Source organism: Gallus gallus, chromosome 1, assembly GCF_016699485.2.
Source record: "Gallus gallus isolate bGalGal1 chromosome 1, bGalGal1.mat.broiler.GRCg7b, whole genome shotgun sequence".
Classification (NCBI taxonomy): Eukaryota; Metazoa; Chordata; class Aves; order Galliformes; family Phasianidae; genus Gallus; species Gallus gallus.
Window position 1 is genome coordinate 177,669,545 of NC_052532.1, and position 19,097 is coordinate 177,688,641.

At 40.2% G+C, this 19,097-nt stretch overlaps 1 long non-coding RNA gene across 1 annotated transcript in view; it reads left to right on the top strand.

Moving 5' to 3' along the window:
• Window positions 1-1,090: 1,090 nt before the first annotated feature.
• LOC112531582 overlaps window positions 1,091-19,097 on the top strand; it is a 107,757-nt gene continuing 89,750 nt past the window's right edge. Inside the window, exon 1 of the long non-coding RNA XR_003073460.2 lies at window positions 1,091-1,158. This is a non-coding gene — a long non-coding RNA (uncharacterized LOC112531582). The remainder of the gene's footprint in view (window positions 1,159-19,097) is intronic.

The following is a 19,097-nucleotide window of genomic DNA, read 5'->3' on the forward strand; positions in this document are numbered from 1 at the left end:
CAAGGTCAGGCTGGATGGAGCCATGAGCAACCTGATGGAGCTGTAGGTGTCTCTCTTCATTGCAGATGAGTTGGACTAGATGGCCTGTAAGGGTCCCTTTCAACTCAAACAATTCTATGATTCTATGACTCTATGATCTCCACAGAGTCTCTGTTATATTTCTTCAGCAGGAGCACATTTTTTTCACTTATGTGTACCTCCTATTTGTGATGTAATCTCTATTGATACAAGCTACATTGCCCCAAGTCCACACAAAGCTATGAGTCATTTCTGTCTGTTAAAGGATCGAGAGAAATCAAGCAAAGAGAACAGCATATTCTGTTGGAATATTCCATGGGACTATCTGACACCTTTCTTCGTCCCTGGTTTTGTTGTGCTGAAGCCATGCATTAGACATTGTGCTGTTTACATTGGAATTAAAAGGATACACACCTTTTGATATTCTTTAAGAAAAGCAGAATGTGGATAGAGGCAGGCTAAGTAAAACACCGTGTGTCCTTGTTCTCAAGGAGAAGGTGATCATTCATTCTCCAGAAAGCAGTGGCTTAGAGTGCTTGATATCATATGAAATATGTAATCTGAATCAGTACTGAGTTCCATATAGTCAGTTGTGAAGATAATTCAATACGATCAGAAATCTAAGCAGAATGTGGTTAAGCTTGTCATTCAAATGAAACTTTCTAGTACTGATAGCATCACATACTTAAAAGCATAGCACCTTGTACAGCAGGAAGGGATGTATAAAAATAACTCACAGTATTTTTATGAAAAATTTTCAAGCACTTTCAGTTGTTGGCCTTAGTAAGCTGAGTACATATTACAAATCACTGAACACTGAAGTCTTGGCTAATGTTGCTTATGTAATGTCACCCCATTTCAGATTTGGATGACAAATGAAATGTTTGATCATTGATCTCACTGCCCAATCCAGATCACACAGTTCTGCAGCTGTACTATCAGTCCTACTCCAAACCAGGGATTTCTCAAGGGAATTTTGTCCTTTCAGAATAATTGTCAGACTTGGTACCCAAAATTCAAGTTACAGAGAATCCCTCGAACATCTCAGCAGGCCTTTCCGAATTCCATTGTTATCTTCAGCTTCGATAACATCGATGTATGGAACAAAAGTCAACACCCAATACTTGATGTTTTGGTGAGGTATGAAAAAACACAAAACTCAAAATAAGTAATGATGACAGTTTTTCTCCTTTCTTTAAATTTCTACTTTGTGTAAGACTTCAGATGTTAAAATGTGTACTAGATTTCAAAATACAGTCTTCGAAGAATACTGTCTCTTTATATTATCTTAACATGTAGCCGGATAGAATAGGAATTTACAGTTACAGTTCAGATACTAAAGTTTCATGTAATAAGAGGAAATTAAAAGCTGATAAGTTACTCAGAAAAACAAAACAAAGCAAAAAACATCACACCACAACATCACACCATCTGGACAAGTAAAATAGTGTCAGAAATATCCAAGTTTTTGTAAACAAAATAAGACTAATTAATTGTAAAAGACACAGTAATGCAAAGTGCTAGCCTTATCTCCCTTTTCTTCTTGTATCCTTAATCACAGATTTCTTTTCCTTTGCTTACCAAAATCTGTCATTTTCTGTCCTAACTCTTGTAACAGAAAAGGGTCCAAACATACTGCTTTAAGTAAACAAAGAAAAAACCTAAGTTCTAAAAATTCCTTACATAAATCAAGAAAGTTCCTTGTATCTGCAGCATGCACACATGTTAAAGCAGCGAATTCAATTTTGCTAAGAAAAATTAATTAGCTTCTGATTTCAAATCCAATAATGACTAATAAGCTTGCATTAAAACTGTAAAATCTGTTCCTTTTTCATTTGCTGTCGCTTTTACCACCACTGCAGGAAGCTGGGAGTTTTGATAACTTTCAGTGGTGCATTAATCTTACCTCTTGCAGAAACTGTGATACTCTGGCTTCTCCATCTTTGTAAAACTCCTTTGAATGTGTAAATATTCAATGTTCAGCGTTCCTTGTTCAGTCTTCTTTTCATGTTTAAAGTATTATTCATAGCATCTTTTTTTTTTTCTTTTTTTTTCGTCTGAAGTTTAAAGTGAAAAATAAATGAAAATCAAAACTGGTATACCATCCCTTCAAAACAGGAAACGAAACACAGCAATTGACCCAGCCTCAGCATTTTTCAGGTTTCTAACACACTTTGTCTTACTGACTTCTCAAACATTTAAAATATTTTGAAATTTAATATATTAAGAAGTACATCTTCCCTTTCAACTTCATTTTAACAATTAGAGTGAAACACACAGAGCATATCATCAAACTATATGAAAGTCTGGGCACTAGTTCCTTCTTTCAGGGTTCAGTTTAACAGCATGCTGAAAGAATGATGTGTCAAGAAGCCCTGCTGACGTAGAGATGAAGTAATCTTTGCATATTCATTACAGAATGTGTGTCTAGATATAGCTTCCTAGGTAGGTTAACTGTTAATAGCAATCACTACTAAAACCCCTCTTTCATGTACAGAGTAAGAATACCTGAAAATTATTTTGTGTCACAAGCAGTCAAATTGTTAACTAGATAAAAACTTACAGGTATTGTAAATGAAACTAAAAACTGTGTATAAATTTTAATGGCAAAAAGCTAATGTTGGCTAGGTTATCCTACAGCTCATGGCTGTTTTTGTTTGTGAAAGTTAGTTTAGGGTATGGTGTGTATGCTGTACCTTGAAAAGGGGGAAAGCTTCTGCATATCTATGGCCAGCAAAGCAAAGACAGTCTTAGGCAGAGGGTAAATCTTCACAGCAGTTTGCAACTAAACAGTGCTTCCAAATCTGCAATGTTTATGGTCTTGTCTGTCATCTTCCCTAAACAACACAGAGTTCAGATTAATTGATTGATGTTCTTGGATTGCCTGAAGCTACTGATGAGGAAAGATAAAATAAATATATTTAAATGTTTCATAATGTCTTCATCAAATTGACTCTGCAAAGCTTTTGCTTCTCAGAAGTGCAACACACCAATAGAGCCGTTCCACTGAGAAGATGATAATTTTTCACACTTTATCCTTGTTGATGTTTCGATTCTATTACAGCGCCAGCTGCTAATTGCTAAATAATACAAGTCTCTCATCACATGTTTTTATTAGCATGTTATTATCTCTGCTAAAAAAAGGAGATTAATGCAGCACTTCAGTTGCAGGATCTAGCCAGGATTTCATACAGAAGAAACTTGACCATGTGTACCATAATGTTTTCTTCCAAGGCCAGATGGGTTTTTCTATTTTGACCTTTACTACAAATGAGCATCAGCATGTAAATTCTGCAGTGCCGAAACATTAGCTACAAATCTCTCAAATTTATGAATAACAGATTACTTCTTCCCTTGTTTTTCAAGTGAACTTCAAGTGAGATTTTTTTTTAAATGTTCACACGTGCAAAAAAAGCTCTCCAAAGTAATATAAATTACCTACAAGATAAAATCAATATTTGAATTAAAATTTGTCATTAAACTGATAGTGAACAATAATACATTAGAAGCTCTGTAGAATTAAGGTGTTTGCTTTCAGAATAATAAAAGATTTTACCAGTCATGAAGTCAGTTAAGCATTATTGTCTTTGCTATTTATCTAGCAAGTATGAAGCTTACTGGCGGTTTTCCAGTTTTGCAAGCCTGGAATCACTCTGAAAAAATCTGACCACAGCACTGCAAAAATGCAGTCTCGTTCTCGACAGTTTCAGAAAGAGACTCCAAAAATGATTAAAAACACAAAAAACTGTGCTTATCGTTCACATCTTTTTAAATGGCTGTGTCTTCTGTAGATTCCTACCTAGACATTATTTTTTCCACTTCTTTTTTTTTCTTTTTTTTACTTTTTCCTTTTTTCTCTCATTCACCTGTTTGTTCTCTACTACTAACACGGACTTACTCTCCACAACATATTTCCAGCTTTCCGACTCCCTTAACATCCATCTTCCCTGCCTTATCCTTTGTTTTGAGCAAAAGAAAGTACCAACAAAAAATACAATCAGAGAGCCCACAGCTTGGCTCTGAACATGGACTTTTTTTTTCCTAACACTTCAAAGGATTCTCTTTTCTTTGCATGATATCCTTATGTCAGAAAGAACACAAGAAATGGACTTATCTGGGAGAAAAAGATATGGGGAATAGAGAGGAGTTGTCCATAATGATGGAAATCATTCTTAGTCCTGAGGTTATATGGTTAATTTCTCAGAGATAGAAGGATCTGAAGTTTCCTGCTATGCACTTTGGCAAAAGCGAATCACAGCCTGGCCATCTGATAGTAAGATTACTGCAGTGGCATAAAAAAACTGCTTCTGTTCCCAGTATGAATGAGAGACATCCCTCAGAAATGCAAATCCAGGCAGAAAAAAGCCTTATACATTGGAGGTTTTATACTTCTTACTGTCACTTTTGTCTGATCTTTATTTGTTATCCAAATAGATACAGGCTTTTATTTTTAAATTAAAGACCATTTTAATTTAAAGATCAGCACAGCAACCCAGCTGGAACGTATTTTCCAGATTTGCCAGCAACCAGCAGCTCTCATTCCTACATTCACTGACAGGCAGTCAGAATTGCTCAGCACTGAAGATAAGATCTTGGTCATTGCAGCGAGTTCTCAGCCCCTGTAGGCAAACAGAGCACACAAATCTCTCTCATAAACTTACTCAGTTCCATTCAAAAATGGATTTCTTTTGTTGCTGTCACTTTTTCTGGAAAGCTGTTCCAGACAGGACAGAGAATAGATTTTTTTTCAGTAGCTTTAATGTGAAAAGATGTTCATTTGTGGTTACACTCCCACTTCTTCTTCTGCAAACATTGATCCTTATCCTGAACAGTTCTATTTAATCTTAGTGTTTATCCTAGAATATATTTATAATAAGCTGCCACAGTCAAAGACTACTACAGTGTCTGCTAGGTTATCACCCCAGCTGAGCTTTTCTGCACATTTTCCAAGACAGCAGTCACACTCCTTGAGCACTGGTGAGAAAGGATTATGTGCCATGCCTAGGATGATGTGACATGAGCACCTTCCTCAACAGTACTGAAATCCATACTGCTAATACCACCTAACAGTGTGTTCTGTTCTGTCATGCTGACAGCCTGTTGTTGCCTCTTCATCATCATATCCACTCATTGACTTCTAAACTGCAGAACAAGTTCATTTTAACCATTTTCAAAACTTGGATTCATCACGGGAGAGCATGGCTGTGTTAGGGCTGTGTACTTCTTGTGAATGGTATGAAATGATCTAAGCACTTCCAGCAAGGATTTAGAGCAGAGCTCCCCTCTGAAGATGTCTCTTTCTGTCTCATTTCATTGGCTTCAGGACAACAGACCTCTTCAGTAGCTAAATAAAGTTGCCCAAGTTATAGAGATCGACTCCAATCTGAGTACATGGCAGTCTGGTCTCTTCCTTAGGCACTTATCTGTACTCTTAAATGTAGGCATTCCTGTTAGTATTCTTCAGACATCTTAGACATCACTCTGCAGATGATGGGAACACCATACTACCTGAATAGTTCAGTCCCATACCCATAAATTTGAGCAGCAGTTTATGAGATGTTTATTTCAGAAGGATTTGCACAAAGAGCTGTTCCATGTGCCACCAGACCTGCTGTGCAAATCATCCATAGGATGATTCCTTATAACAAAGTTAAGATCTGCAGGGAGAGATAAGAAGTCATAATTCTTTATGCACCACAAAGGATCAGGGGAAACGAACTACCAGTGTCTTGGGTTTTCCTTCCTGCTGAACATGATAAGCATTTGTCAAACAAGGTGTTAGAAAAATCTTCCTGCACAGTGTGTAGGTTGATAAGGCAGATTGATATGGCAGGTGTTCCGAAGCTTTGGAAGACAGCAACTATTTTTTAGCTATTTTTTAGCTATTTTGGAGAAAATTCACTAACATCTTGGGGCTTTGCTTCAACTTCAGCTGAGACAATTTCCATTCCCATTACCTGTCCTGATTTTGCTCCAAAATTCAACATCATTATCTGTACTTGCAACTGAAGTAAGTACTCATTTAATTTTGAGGACCTTCTGAAATTACCTATAATCTTGACCATCTCAACAAATTTTCTTTTCTCCTTGCTTTATTTTAATTAAAATGGTTACGAAATATTTATTATCATTTCAAATAACCTTTTAAATCTCTGGTAAAGCTTGACTTGCTGTCATCTTGAACTCCTGAACATGAATGTTTATAGTAGCATTTCAGAGGGAGGAGAAAGTTAATCTCTTCTGAAAATCAAACTCCACTTATATGCTCATAAACATTCTAGCCTGAATCGTTAAGCATTTTCGAAAGCATGTGAGAAATGGCAAAGGTTAATTACCAGGGACTTTCATGGAAGGCATTTGGATTTTTTTTTAATTTTCTTATCCAGGGTTGGAAAAGTGTCAGCCATGTAATCTGCACCTTTTGTAGTTAGCTCACTTTGTATACAGTGAATAACTACCAACTCATTTATGCCTTCTGTATTAGAGGTATGAAAAGAATAAGATTTTTCAGAAATAGCTTTCGCTATGTCCATACAATGAGTATCATTCTACTGCACATGCTCCTTATTTGCCATTCCACTCTTTTGTTTGAGTTGATACACAAACACAACATATCAGCTCGTAACATTTTCACTTGCAGGTTTATCTGAAAAATGTCACCATTAGTTTTGTTACAAATTAGCAAAAATTATCATATTTTAGAATCAAGTACTGAAAAGATCAAAGCCACCCACTAAATCTTTGTGGGGTTTGCAGTGAGAATTATAAGACTGTTCCCTCAAACCGGTTTGAGGCATTTTTTTACAATGAGATTTTTTTTCATGATTTTACATTCTGGTTTATTACAGAGGAACCAGCTGCAAATGCCCTGTCACTTTTAATACAGATGGTATTTTTTAACTTCTGATTCATATATAACCACTGGCAGTAAATTGGAGATTTAAAATGCTTTTTAAAATGAGGTCTCTTCGTATTTCTCCTTGAGTATATACACTGTGATGATTCTGACAGCTGAATAAACAGTAGATAGACTTTTTTCCTAAAAGACAATAACTTTATAGAAATTAGGTAGTAAAAATCTGACACACTCTGAAGGTTATATAAAGACAAAACAATTAAATATCAAGAACATGCACGTGAAAGAAGGACTGCCTGTCTCTGTACTTCAGGTACAACCTGCAAGTACTACAGTGAAGGACGGCAGAGAGGGCTATTCTCCCACTAACAACACATACAAAGGTGCTAGAGATGTTAAAGTTTTGCCCTTGTACCAGGAAGAAATCACTACAGTTCATGTAATTTTTCCTTAATTCAATGGATGGAACAGTGATTCTAAACTGAATGAAAGTACTTCAAGGGCTTCCATGTTGTCTGGGATCCAAACTTAGGACTGGAATGGTTATTTTATTAAGAAGTAGTGGTTTCCACATATACAGATAAAAGAATTTGCACATTGCAGGCCTTTTCTTATTTGGTGTTACATGAACGTAACATATAAAAAAAGCTGCTTTGTGCTACCTTTGGAAGGTGCCTCCTCAGCCCCAAGTCATGGGTCATGTTCTGTGTGTGTTCATACACCAACAACTCAGTCAGTTATTAATTTTCTTTCTACGGTATGGGTATGAGTGTGTTTTGGATTTAGGATGAGAATGATGTTGATAGCATACCATTGTTTTAGTCATTACTGAACAGTGCTGTGCAGATCTCAAATGGAAAGAATACATCAGTGAGATCTGGTGATTTCTCCTAGCTGAAAGTTGAAATTGTGGTATATACAAGTAGCCTTATCAACACCACAAAATTCAGGACTCTCACTCTCTTTCCTATGGATTACTCAGGACCTTGAATGCTTTGTATCTGTATAGCTATTGTGCTTATTCCTAATTTCTGATCTAAAATTCTAGACATGTACATGTAATTGAAATAACCTTTACTGCCTTTATTTTCCAGTATCAAGAAAGTATCTTCCAATATGCTTATGTTTTTATTTCAATACTAGTCAAAGATGCAGAAATTTTCCAACTTTACTCATTTTTAAGCAATGTGTGTAAAGATTTTTGTCCTCTTATGTAATGCAATGCAAACATATAATTTTCCTTCAGCATATTCAGTCCTGCCCTCTCATTACAGTGAGAAACTGTCCCTAAAATGCTCTTCCAATCTCCTTTTTGTTTAAGAACTTGATTTACTTTAGTATTATATACTATTGTTTGTTCTTAATGACAGTCTATGTGGGGCCTTTAAAAAATGGAAAATATTAATAAATAACTCTCCAAAATTAAGGTCTCAAGAAGAAGAAAGTAATTACTTCCTTTTAACAAACCTCCTTTATGTCTCAGTTCAAAAGGAATAGTCTTATATCAGCTCTCAGGTTTTGAGGTGTTCTGAGGAATAGACACATTGGTAATTGGAGGTTGCAGTGTCTGTCACAGCAGAGTGGCAGCTCAAGGCTTTTTTATGTTTTTAATGGGAAGTAGGAAAAGGAAGAAGGGTCAGAAGGGAGGTGGTAGGGCCCATGGGTTTACTTCCAGGGATTGTGTGAAAGAAATGTGGCTGCAGGAGTTAGCTGTGAGTTGCTTTTCTACCAGCCTTTTTCCCTTGGAGCCTGGCATTCCTTGCCTCTAGCTGTCTTTATGAAAGGATCTGGTGAGTACTTAAGAAGAAGTATTGAAGTCAGCGGAACCCTTCTTGGTGATCAGATTCATTTCCTCATTTAACTTCTACCCACTGTTAGCGACAGTGTGTGTCCTGACTATGGGGCCTCTCTGAATTTTAAGATCACAGAACTGCAAGATTTGCAAAGTTAAATGAAATTCCATATTTTCATGCTGAGTAGTAACTCAGTACCTTCAGGCCTCTCTCTTTTCAAACCCAGTGCAGGTATGTTCAGCACATCCCCCCCCATCCAGAGCCCTGGGCTCCAACTCCATTAGGGTTTTGGATGGTAACAAAGGTGCAGGCTTGAGGGGAATCCGTGATTGTCCTCATCTCCAAGTGTACTCATTTCTCAGGTCTCAGAGTTTGTAATGCAGTTCAGGGGTGTGGAACAGGATTTCTTTTAGAGGAAATTCAACCTGAAGCCCCTCTTCAGGTTGCACGTCAGGCACTGCAATCACAAATACACCCTTTGGTGGCAACTGTCCCTTCAAACACCTTCAAGCTTCATGCTCTGTGATGATGTTTGACCCAAAGGACTGAACTACATCAAAGCCAGTAACATCCTGGAGCCACATGACGTGTGGAATTTGGGATCTCAGTACCAACTCTTTTGGTCTATCAGTTCACTCCTGTAATAGAAATTTATGTGCTTACACAGATGTACTCTCAATCTCACGACTAGATTCCTGTCTTCTGATAAGATATGAACACAAGAGGAGCGATTATGTTTTTTTGTTTGTGTGTTTATTTATTAATTAATACTGAATGTAAAGCACAGTGACTGCCAACGAAACTGAATTTAGAATCTTTTTTTACTTTCTAAAAATGCTGTCCTTGTAAATTTAGTGCTTACAGGTCATGATTTTCAGTAATATTCTGTTTTTCATTCAATTTTCCAGCAGGACTGATTGATACTGAGTGGGTGGCAATCAAATAACCTGCCAAGGTCACACAATGAGTCACTGCTTTCCCTAAAACTGCAACCCAGCATCCTGCTGAGTCCTGCTTTATACAGGCGAAAGGCAGCCTCTACCTGTAAGACACTAATGGAAATGGCCATATAACTACCAACTGCTGAAGAAAAATAGAACAATGTTTAATGGTCCCAATGTTAATGGATCTAGCACCTAGGTGAATACCCAACAAAGGCAGCAAGTAATTCTGTTGGCTGGATTATGGAATAGTGTTTTCTTCTGCAGTGATTGTGGTCACTCTATTTTGTTGGCCAGTTTATCTTGCCCAGCTTGGAAAGACAACATTCTTAAAGCTTTATATGTATGTATTATTAATAAATGCATAGCATTAGAAACAGAGCCCTGTGCTCCTCTCGTGACCTGTTTTGGTAATGATGAATATCTAAAGTGCTCCATTGAGATTATAAACTGTAGAGGAGCAAGGGAATTATTTCTGGTATTCTTAGTGGCACCTCGTGTCCAGTTGCCCAGCTACACTTCTTTGTTCTATATGAAGTATAAATGTGAAGAAAACTATACTTTTACCATTCAGGCCAGAGTAAGTGAAGTGTCATGCTTTTTAGCCTGAATTACTAGAAATATTTCATGCTGCTTGATTCTTCCATGTGCTCAGAATCATCAACTAAATGAATAAGAAAAGGGTAATGAAGCCCACAAACTTGTTAAGAGAAAATAATTAAAATATGAAATGCTTGATTATGTCACTCAGTGGCAGTGCAAGCATACTTTGAAGGTACATAACAGCCTAAGGTACTGAAATGAGGGATAATGTAGAGAAAATGAAATGATCTCTAGCAAAAGGAAGGGAATAACCTGAAAACAAAAAGAACCTGACACAATTGCTAAATGATTTAGGTTTAAAAAAAAAAAAATGCCAGATGATTTTGCAGCCACAAGAAAGCAGAGAGAAACAGACTTAGAAAACTCTTCCACTGACTCAGCCTGTACAGTGCACAGTAACACCTCCATATGCCCGACCACCACCCTCCCCCACTGCATGGAAAAGATGTCAAAGAGGTGCATCCCAAAAGCTGTGATTAGAACCAGTGGCAGGAAGCCCAGTGCTCCTTGCCCTGAGCCTTTTCACGTCACTGTGTTCACACTTCATGCAGCAAGGGCAGCAGTCTGGCTCAGGGCAGTGTGAGTCCCCCCAGACTCACCAGGGACATGAGCGGTTTTGTCTCCCAGCTGTGCCACTGCTGAGGAGCCTCTGCACTGAGCTGTGTGAGGATCCTTCTGCCTGCAAGGCAGATGATGGAAGGACTGGTCCTTTCCATGAAAGCAGACTGTCACTCTCAAAAAAACAACTACTGAACTAAATGTTTGAAGATAAAATGTATCTTTATAGTCACTTTAATTGGTGCACTTTGTCCATCTAAATGGCATTTACCTTAAGAACTGCTTTGTGGAAGTGGAAAACTTTCTCCTTGTGATAGAAAAAGAGCTTGGTTCAACCACAGAATAAAGAAAAAAGACACTATAAGTATTTACATATTCACATTATTTTTACCTGTATGATCCAAAAAGATTATTTTAAATCAATATAAGTAGGATGCTCCGAAAGTAATGCCTCTTATTTTTTCATCTGGTAACTGCAGCAGCTACAAAGAGCACCATAGCACAGTTTGATAGAGAAAAATTCTCAGCTACAAAACACCACTTATCAACATAGTTACCACCATTAGCTATGCGTTTTCACCAGTGATGAACAAGAGCCTGCATGCGAAGCTCCTAAAACTCTGCATGGCCTTCTGGAATGAGGCTTGTCTTTCACATCACTGTCGCCATTACTGAAACGCACCACCCACCACCTCACTGTGCTCACATCCACTATTTCGTCTCCTTAAATGTTTCCTCATTTGGAAACATTCCGCAGCAAATTTTTCCTCATGGAGTCGTTCTATGAGGAAATGGAAGGTGATCACTTCATACACCTTTCCATGTCAGGCGCTATTCTATTACAGTGCCCCTCTGCTGCCATCTGTCACACAGCAACAAAGTATAACAGAATATTGGTGGGAACGTTCAACCGCTACTGCCGTACCACCAAAATCTGCCTCTGATGTCATGCACCAAAATCATAAAACAAGAGGGATTACGAATAGAACAGTATTCAGAATTCAAGGCACACCCTGTAAGTGGCATTATCTCTTCAGAAATTCTGCTGTAGACCAACCAAAATTAAGAAGAATAGGGTAATTGAAGCTATGTGGAAAAAAAGACAAATAAGCAAGCCCCCCCCCCGCCCCCACTCCCACCTGCTTAAATTTGGGATCAGCCTTATGCAGAGGAACCTTCAGAGGTTACAGTGGAGTGATCCTAAACAGCTACGGTTGTGTGCAGCTCTATCAGTTTCAGCTACAACTAACTAATCGTTAGAGGGATGATCCTATCAGGAGTAAATGCGCTAGCTGATCACAGTCTGGGGTAATTTCAACTCATTTGCCACGTTACAGCATTCAGAACCATTTTGCTGGACAAAAAGTAGATTCAGATGCCTGAAAGAAAAGAAAAAGAGAGAAGCCCAAGAATTTTAGATGCTGTCTGGGAATAGTCTTGCAGTTATCTGCAATCTGAACAATTTGAAAAATAGCCTGTCTAGTGCACCGTATGCTTTGCTGCAATGTGGGATCTAATCTACAAAAGAGTGTTTTATAGTGTTTACTAAAGCATTTATTTTCCTCTCATATAAATAGACAAACTGAAAACTAATCAAATCAAGAAAATGCAGATAATTTATTCATTAACATAGCCCAGTAATTAGGAATAAATCCATGTAAACAGCTACTAATGAGCAACTAATCCCCTAAAAATATTTCAAGTGAGAAAAAAAAAAAAAGTAACCTCTTGTGTGTGGGTGGTGGGTGTAATAACCCCCAAAACAAGCAGTTCAGAACTGCCAACTATAGGCAGAATGTCTACTCAAAGTTACTTTTTTAACTAGAGAGCTCTGACACCTACCTTGCATCATGGTTAGAAGACCAGTAGCCTTATAAATCTGGAGTCAATTAGATCATTTACCGAACACCTGGTTATTAGGTACAGCCTAATGGGATGCTCAAAAACTCGTCTGAAAGTGTATTACTGTTAACACAGTAGATAATGTCCAAAAAGATTTCAAATGAACCTACTTGTTTGAAAAGACATTTTCAGATTCTGAAATCCTTTCAGAGCTTTGTTAGTCCAAAGACAATAGCTGGCAGGCTGCCTAAGAAAGAGAGGCTGATAAAGAGAAAACTATTATATCTGGCACTTCTTTTGTGGGAAGCTGTAACTCCTATGTCTCATTTTTTTCTGCTCCAGTTGATAATGTAATAATTCTCATGAATGGAATACACAGAAATATAATGAAAAATGATATGATTGTGCAATGAAAGATAAAGCTATTTGAAACTCAGTGGTTTCAAACTACTGAATGACACTTTAGCTTTCTGGTAGTCCGCTAAAGTCAACAGAGCACATTTGCCTCCAGAAATCAACACTGCTATCAAAATTTAATGAGTTTTTGTCTCTACCTGGACTTACCTACAGGTCGATCATCCCAGGCTGCATGCTTGAAGAACCACAGAAACGCAGGATGGCTGAGGCTGGCAGGGATCCCTGGGTCCATTTTCCCACCCCCAGGTCCAGCAGGGACCCCCAGAGCAGGGTTGCCCATGGCCACATCCAGGTGGCCTTGGGAGATCCCTAAGGAGGAGTCCCCACAGCTTCTGGGCAGCCTGTGCCAGTGTTTTCTCACCTCCATAGCACAGCAGTACTTCTGGTGTTCAGGTAGAACTTCCTGTGTTTCAGTTTGCACCCACTGTCTCTTGTCCTGTGCACCACTGAAAAGGGCTTGGCTCTGTCCTCTTTGTGGCTTCCCTTCAGGTATTGATATATACTAATGAGAGACACCCTGAGTTTTCCATTTTCCATTCTGAATAGTCCCAACTCTCTCAGCCTTTCACCGTGGGATGAAATCAGTTAACCCAATGGAGGCAAAGCCTCTTGCAGGTTTCTGAGGTGGTGCATCTCATGTCTGCTTGATTATTATCATGAACAACCTACTTCCACATTATTTTCCTTCTCCAAGATCATCTGAATCATCATCATTCACTGGTGGCCAGGATTATAGTCTTTCTCACATCCCTGAGCCCTGAATCCCAAGCCTCCAGGTGGGGACCAGGGGGGTAAATCCCCTCCCACTGCAAGAGCAGAGCAAGTCCGAGACCACCTCATGAGACTGGATGAATACAAGTCTTTGGGGCCGGATGGCGTGCATGCCAGGGTTCTGAAGGAGCTGGCTGAGGTGGTTGCCAAGCCTCTCTCCATCATATTTGAGAAGCCATGGCTGTCAGGCAAGGTCCCAGATGACTGGAGGAAGGGTTACGTCACTCCCATTTACAAGAAAGGGAGCAAGGAGGACCCGGGGAACTACAGGCCGGTGAGTCTCACCTCTGTGCTTGGGAAGATCACGGAACAGATCCTCCTGGATGACCTGCTTGATCACATGAGGAATGAGTGTGTGATCCGAGACAGCCAACACGGCTTCACCAGGGGGAGGTCATGCTTAACCAATCTTGTGGCCTTCTATGATGGAGTGATGGCATTGGTGGATGAGGGGAAGGCGACCGATGTCATTTACCTGGACTTGACCAAGACCTTTGACATGGTCCCCTACCACACCCTTATCTCCAAATTGGAGGGATGTGGATTTGATGAGTGGACCACTCAATGGATAAGAAATTGGTTGAAAGGCTGCAGACAGAGGGTGGTGATCAATGGTTCCATGTCCAGGTGGAGGCCGATAACGAGCAGAGTCCCCCAGGGGTCTGTCTTGGGACCGGTGCTCTTTAACATCTTTATCAATGACATCAATGATGGAATTGAGTGCACCCTCAGCAAATTTGCTGACGACACCAAGCTGAGTGGCGTGGTTGAGACGGAGGAAGGAAGGGATGCTATTCAGAGGGACCTTGACAGAGTTGAAAGGTAGGCCTGGGTGAACCTAATGAGGTTCAACACGGCAAAGTGTAGGGTTTTGCACTTGGGCCGGAGGAACCCCAGGCATCTATACAGACTGGAAGGAGCAGTCCTTGAGAGCAGCTCTGCAGAGAAGGACCTGGGGGTCCTGATGGATGACAAACTTAACATGAGCCAGCAGTGTGCTCCTGCAGCTCGGAAAACAAATAGTATACTGGGCTCCATCATGAGAGAGGTGGCCAGCAGGGACAGGGAAGTGACTGTCCTTCTCTACTCTGCTCTTGTGAGGCCCCATCTAGAGTACTGTGTCCAGGTATGGAGCCCCCAGTACAAGAAAGACAGAGAGCTGTTGGAGAGGGTCCAGAGGAGGGCCACAAAGATGATCAGAGGGCTGGAGCACTTCCCCTACGAAGACAGGCTGAGAGAGCTGGGCTTATTCAGCCTGGCGAAGAGAAGGCTGCGGGGTGACCTCATTGCAGCCTTTCAGTACTTGAAGGGAGCCTATAAACAAGAAGGGAGTAAACTCTTTGAAAGGGTAGATAACAGCAGGACAAGGGGGAACAGTTTTAAGTTGAAAGAGGGAAGATTTAGGTTGGATGTTAGGGGGAAGTTCTTTACCAGGAGAGTGGTGAGGTGCTGGAACAGGCTGCCCAGAGAGGTTGTGGATACCCCGTCCCTGGAGGTGTTCAGGGCCGGGTTGGATGGGGGTCTGGGCAACCTGGTCTAGTAAATGGGGAGGTTGGTGGCCCTGTCTGGCAGGGGGGTTGGAGATTCATGATCCTTGAGGTCCCTTCCAACCCAGGCCATTCTGTGATTCTGTGATTTTGTGAGGTGGTGATCTGAGACAGACAGCACAGCTTCACGAAAGGCAGATCATGCCTGACCAATATGTTGCCTTTCTATGACAGAGTAACGGCACTGGTGGACAAAGGAAGGGTAACTAATGTAATCTACCTGGAATTTTGCAAGGCTTTTGACATGGCTCCACATCAGCTCTTTATCTCTAAGTAGGAGAGAGATGGATTTGGAGGCTAGACTATTCAGTGGATAAATAATTGGTTGGATGGCCACAGCCAAAGGTTTGTCAAAAGCTCTAAGTCCAGGTGGAGGCCAGACATGAATTGTGCCCCTCAGGGGTCTGTCTTGGGACAGATGCTCCTCAAAATCTTTATCAACAACATAAACAGTGAGACTGAGTATACCCTCAGAAAGTTTGTTAATGACACCAAGCTGAGGTCTGCAGCTCGTACAATAGAAGAGAAGAATGCCATTGAGAGGGACATGGACAAGCTTGAGAAGTGGACTCAGGAGAATTGAATGAAGTTCAACAAGGTCAAGGGCAAGGTATTGCACTTGGGTTGAGGCAATCCCAGATATGTGTACGGACTGAGAGAAGAACACATTGAGAGCAGCCCTGTAGAGAAGGGCTTTGGGGATCCTTATGGATAGAAAGCTGGACATGGCCCAGTAGTGTGCTCTGGAAGCCTGGAAGGCCAACAGTATCCTGGGCTGCATCAAAAGAGGGGTGGCCAGCAAGGAGAGAGAGGGGATTTTCCTCCTTTACTCTGCCCTCATGAGTCCCCATCTGGAGTACTGTGTTCAAGCCTGGGGCCCCCAGCACAAAAAAGATGTGGAGCTGTTGGAGTGGATCTAGAGGAGGATCATGAAAATGATCAAAGGACTGGGGCACCTCTCCTACAAAGACGGGTTGAGGGGGCTGGACACGTTAAGCTTAGAGAGGAAAAGTCTTTGCGTAGACCTCACTTAAAAGGAGGTAACAAACAGAACAGAGACAAAAATTTTACGTAATCTGATAGTGATAGGACAAGGCGGAATAGCTTTTATATCTGACATTTATGTCAGATATTAAGTGGAAATTCTTTACTCAGAGGCACTGGCAAGGGCTGCCTCGAGAAGCTGTGGATGCCCCATACCAGGGCATGGTACGGGGGTATGCACTGCTATGGGCAGCCTCATCTGGTGGGTTGTAGTCCTGCCCACAGTGGGGGGTTGGAACTGGGTGATCTTTAAGGTCTCTTCCAACTTAAGCCATTTGGTGATTCAGTCTGTGATTCTGTGTCCCCCATCTCTACTAAATTAGCTTATAGACTCATCTATTTATAACTTCATATATTTAGATCTGTTTAAGAAATGCAGGATAAATCTTTATTTGCCAACAGACACAGCACTACAAAGAGACACAATTTAGGATCCTCTCCTCACCAAAGAAAAAGAAATCTTTTGAAGTTAACTATGTTCACAGCTTTCCATTAGCAACATTTTACAATTAAATAGCCAGAAGCAGAAGTACATCCTGAAATTTTTCAAAGTGCCCTATAAAAACTAGGATGGAACAAACTCTGGAAATTTCTTTTGAATTAAAAAGCTGTAGGGGATGGGGAGGAAGTTAAATCAAGATTTTTTTTTTTTTTTTGTAACATTTACCCAATTTCCTGCTGAATTATGAAAAAATATTTTATTTCTACTGAGTTGAAAGGAAGGCCTGGAGAAGAAAAGACTCAGTGGGGAGTGTTATCAGTGTGTATTAATACCTGATGAGAAGGAATTAAGAGAAGACAGACAAAATCTACTCGTTGGTGCTCAGTGACTATATGAGAAGAAATAAATTAAAACATATCAAATTCCATCTGAACACATGGAAAACATTTATTTTATTGTGAGAAACCTTCTTATACTGTAAGGGAGAATCAGTCACCTAGGGAGGTGTGGAGTTGTTGTGCTTTAACACCAATGGGCAGCCAAGCACCACACAGCTGCTCTCCCACTCCTTCTCCTCAACAAGAAGGGGACAAAATACAATGAAGAAAATGCTCACGGGTTGAGATAAGGACAAGGAGATTGCTCACCAATTACCATCACAGGCAAGACAGACTCAGTATAGGGAGATCAATGTAATTTATTGCCTATTACTAACAGACTAGAACAGCGAGGACTAAAAGCAAATTACAAACACCTTCCTCCCATTCACGCTCTGCTACTTTTTTCCCTCAAGTGGCATAGGTGAACTGCGAATGTAGAACAGGCAATGGGGGCTGCAATCAGGCCATAACACTTCGTCTCTCCTGCTCCTCCGTGGTCACTCTCTGCCACTGCTCTATGCTGGCTCCCTCGCATGGATGCTGTCCTTCCCAAACTGATCCCACATGGACTTCCCACAGGCTGCAGCTCTCCAAGCACTGCTCCAACAGGGCTTCATACTGTGGGGCCCACCCTTCAGGCACTGCTTCAGCACAGCCCCATGGGAGGCAGCTCCCCTAGCCCTCCTGCCCCAACACAGGCTTCTCTCCGTGGGCTGCAGCTCCAGCCTGGGGCTGCTCCTTCAGGCCTCATCCACTGCTGCTTCTCTCCCATTGCTCACTCCTTTCTCCCAACTGGCATTTGTACTAGATAATCTCAGAGGACCCTTTCAATCTCAACCATCCTACAATTCTGTAATCGAAAGCACCTTCTTCCATTCAACTTCCCCTTACGCTGTGCTGGTTTTGAAGTTCACCTCAAAACCTTAGAAGGAAAGAGTGATTTAATTCATTTAGGGAATTGCTTTATCAGCCTTTTAAATCTTACTTTTTGGTAGCTTATGATAACAATTTTAAATATAAAAGACTTTTTATTCTAGTGAACATTTTAATTAGCCCAGTGGTAATTTCAATATCTGTATCAGATTGTCAAATATAACTATACTTTAATGCTTCTTTTATTCAAGTCTTTTAATGACAAGTTTGTTTGAACTGCAAGATCACATTTCATTATACTCATGATGAAACTGTGAATTCTGAATTTTTTGGCTGATTCCACTGCTTTACATGAAGGTAGATTCCATAAATCTTATTCATTTTTTGCTTAAGAGATCCTTATTCAATTAGAATTTTTTGTAACTCCTTGTCATGAACATATTGTGTATGTACCTTTCCTCCAAAATAAGGAGATTAGAACAACAACAACAACAACAACAAAATCTATCCAGTGTTACAAACCAGATTTCTTTATCCTTAGGCCTTAAAAGTAATTTATAAGACATAAGCAAGTTCCCTAGTCCAGTTGTCCTATTTCATTGTCTAGTTATGCTGGCAGATGTATTGCCCCATGTTGGGCTGTTGTGTCTGTTGCAATGACTTCTCTCTGTATTTTCTACTGTCAGGTGTAATATGCATCTATACTATTGCTTATTATATTGCTAATGCAATTACCAATTGCAATTTTAGTGCTCCAAAATTTAGATTTAACGTCTCCATGTTCCATTATCTTTGCCACTCTTTGCGGGACAAAATAACAGGTGTTTATAAAGAAACCTCTTTACCTGATATTTAAGTACAATTTTTTGCCAGAGTAGCTGGAAGTAATAGGATAAGCATATACCAGAGCTGGCCTCAGCCTGGCTGAAGTGTTATTCATCATGTCCACATAAAATAACTGTTTTGTAAAGACCAGTGATCTGAAGCTGCTTACAGCCTTGACGCAGTCCCT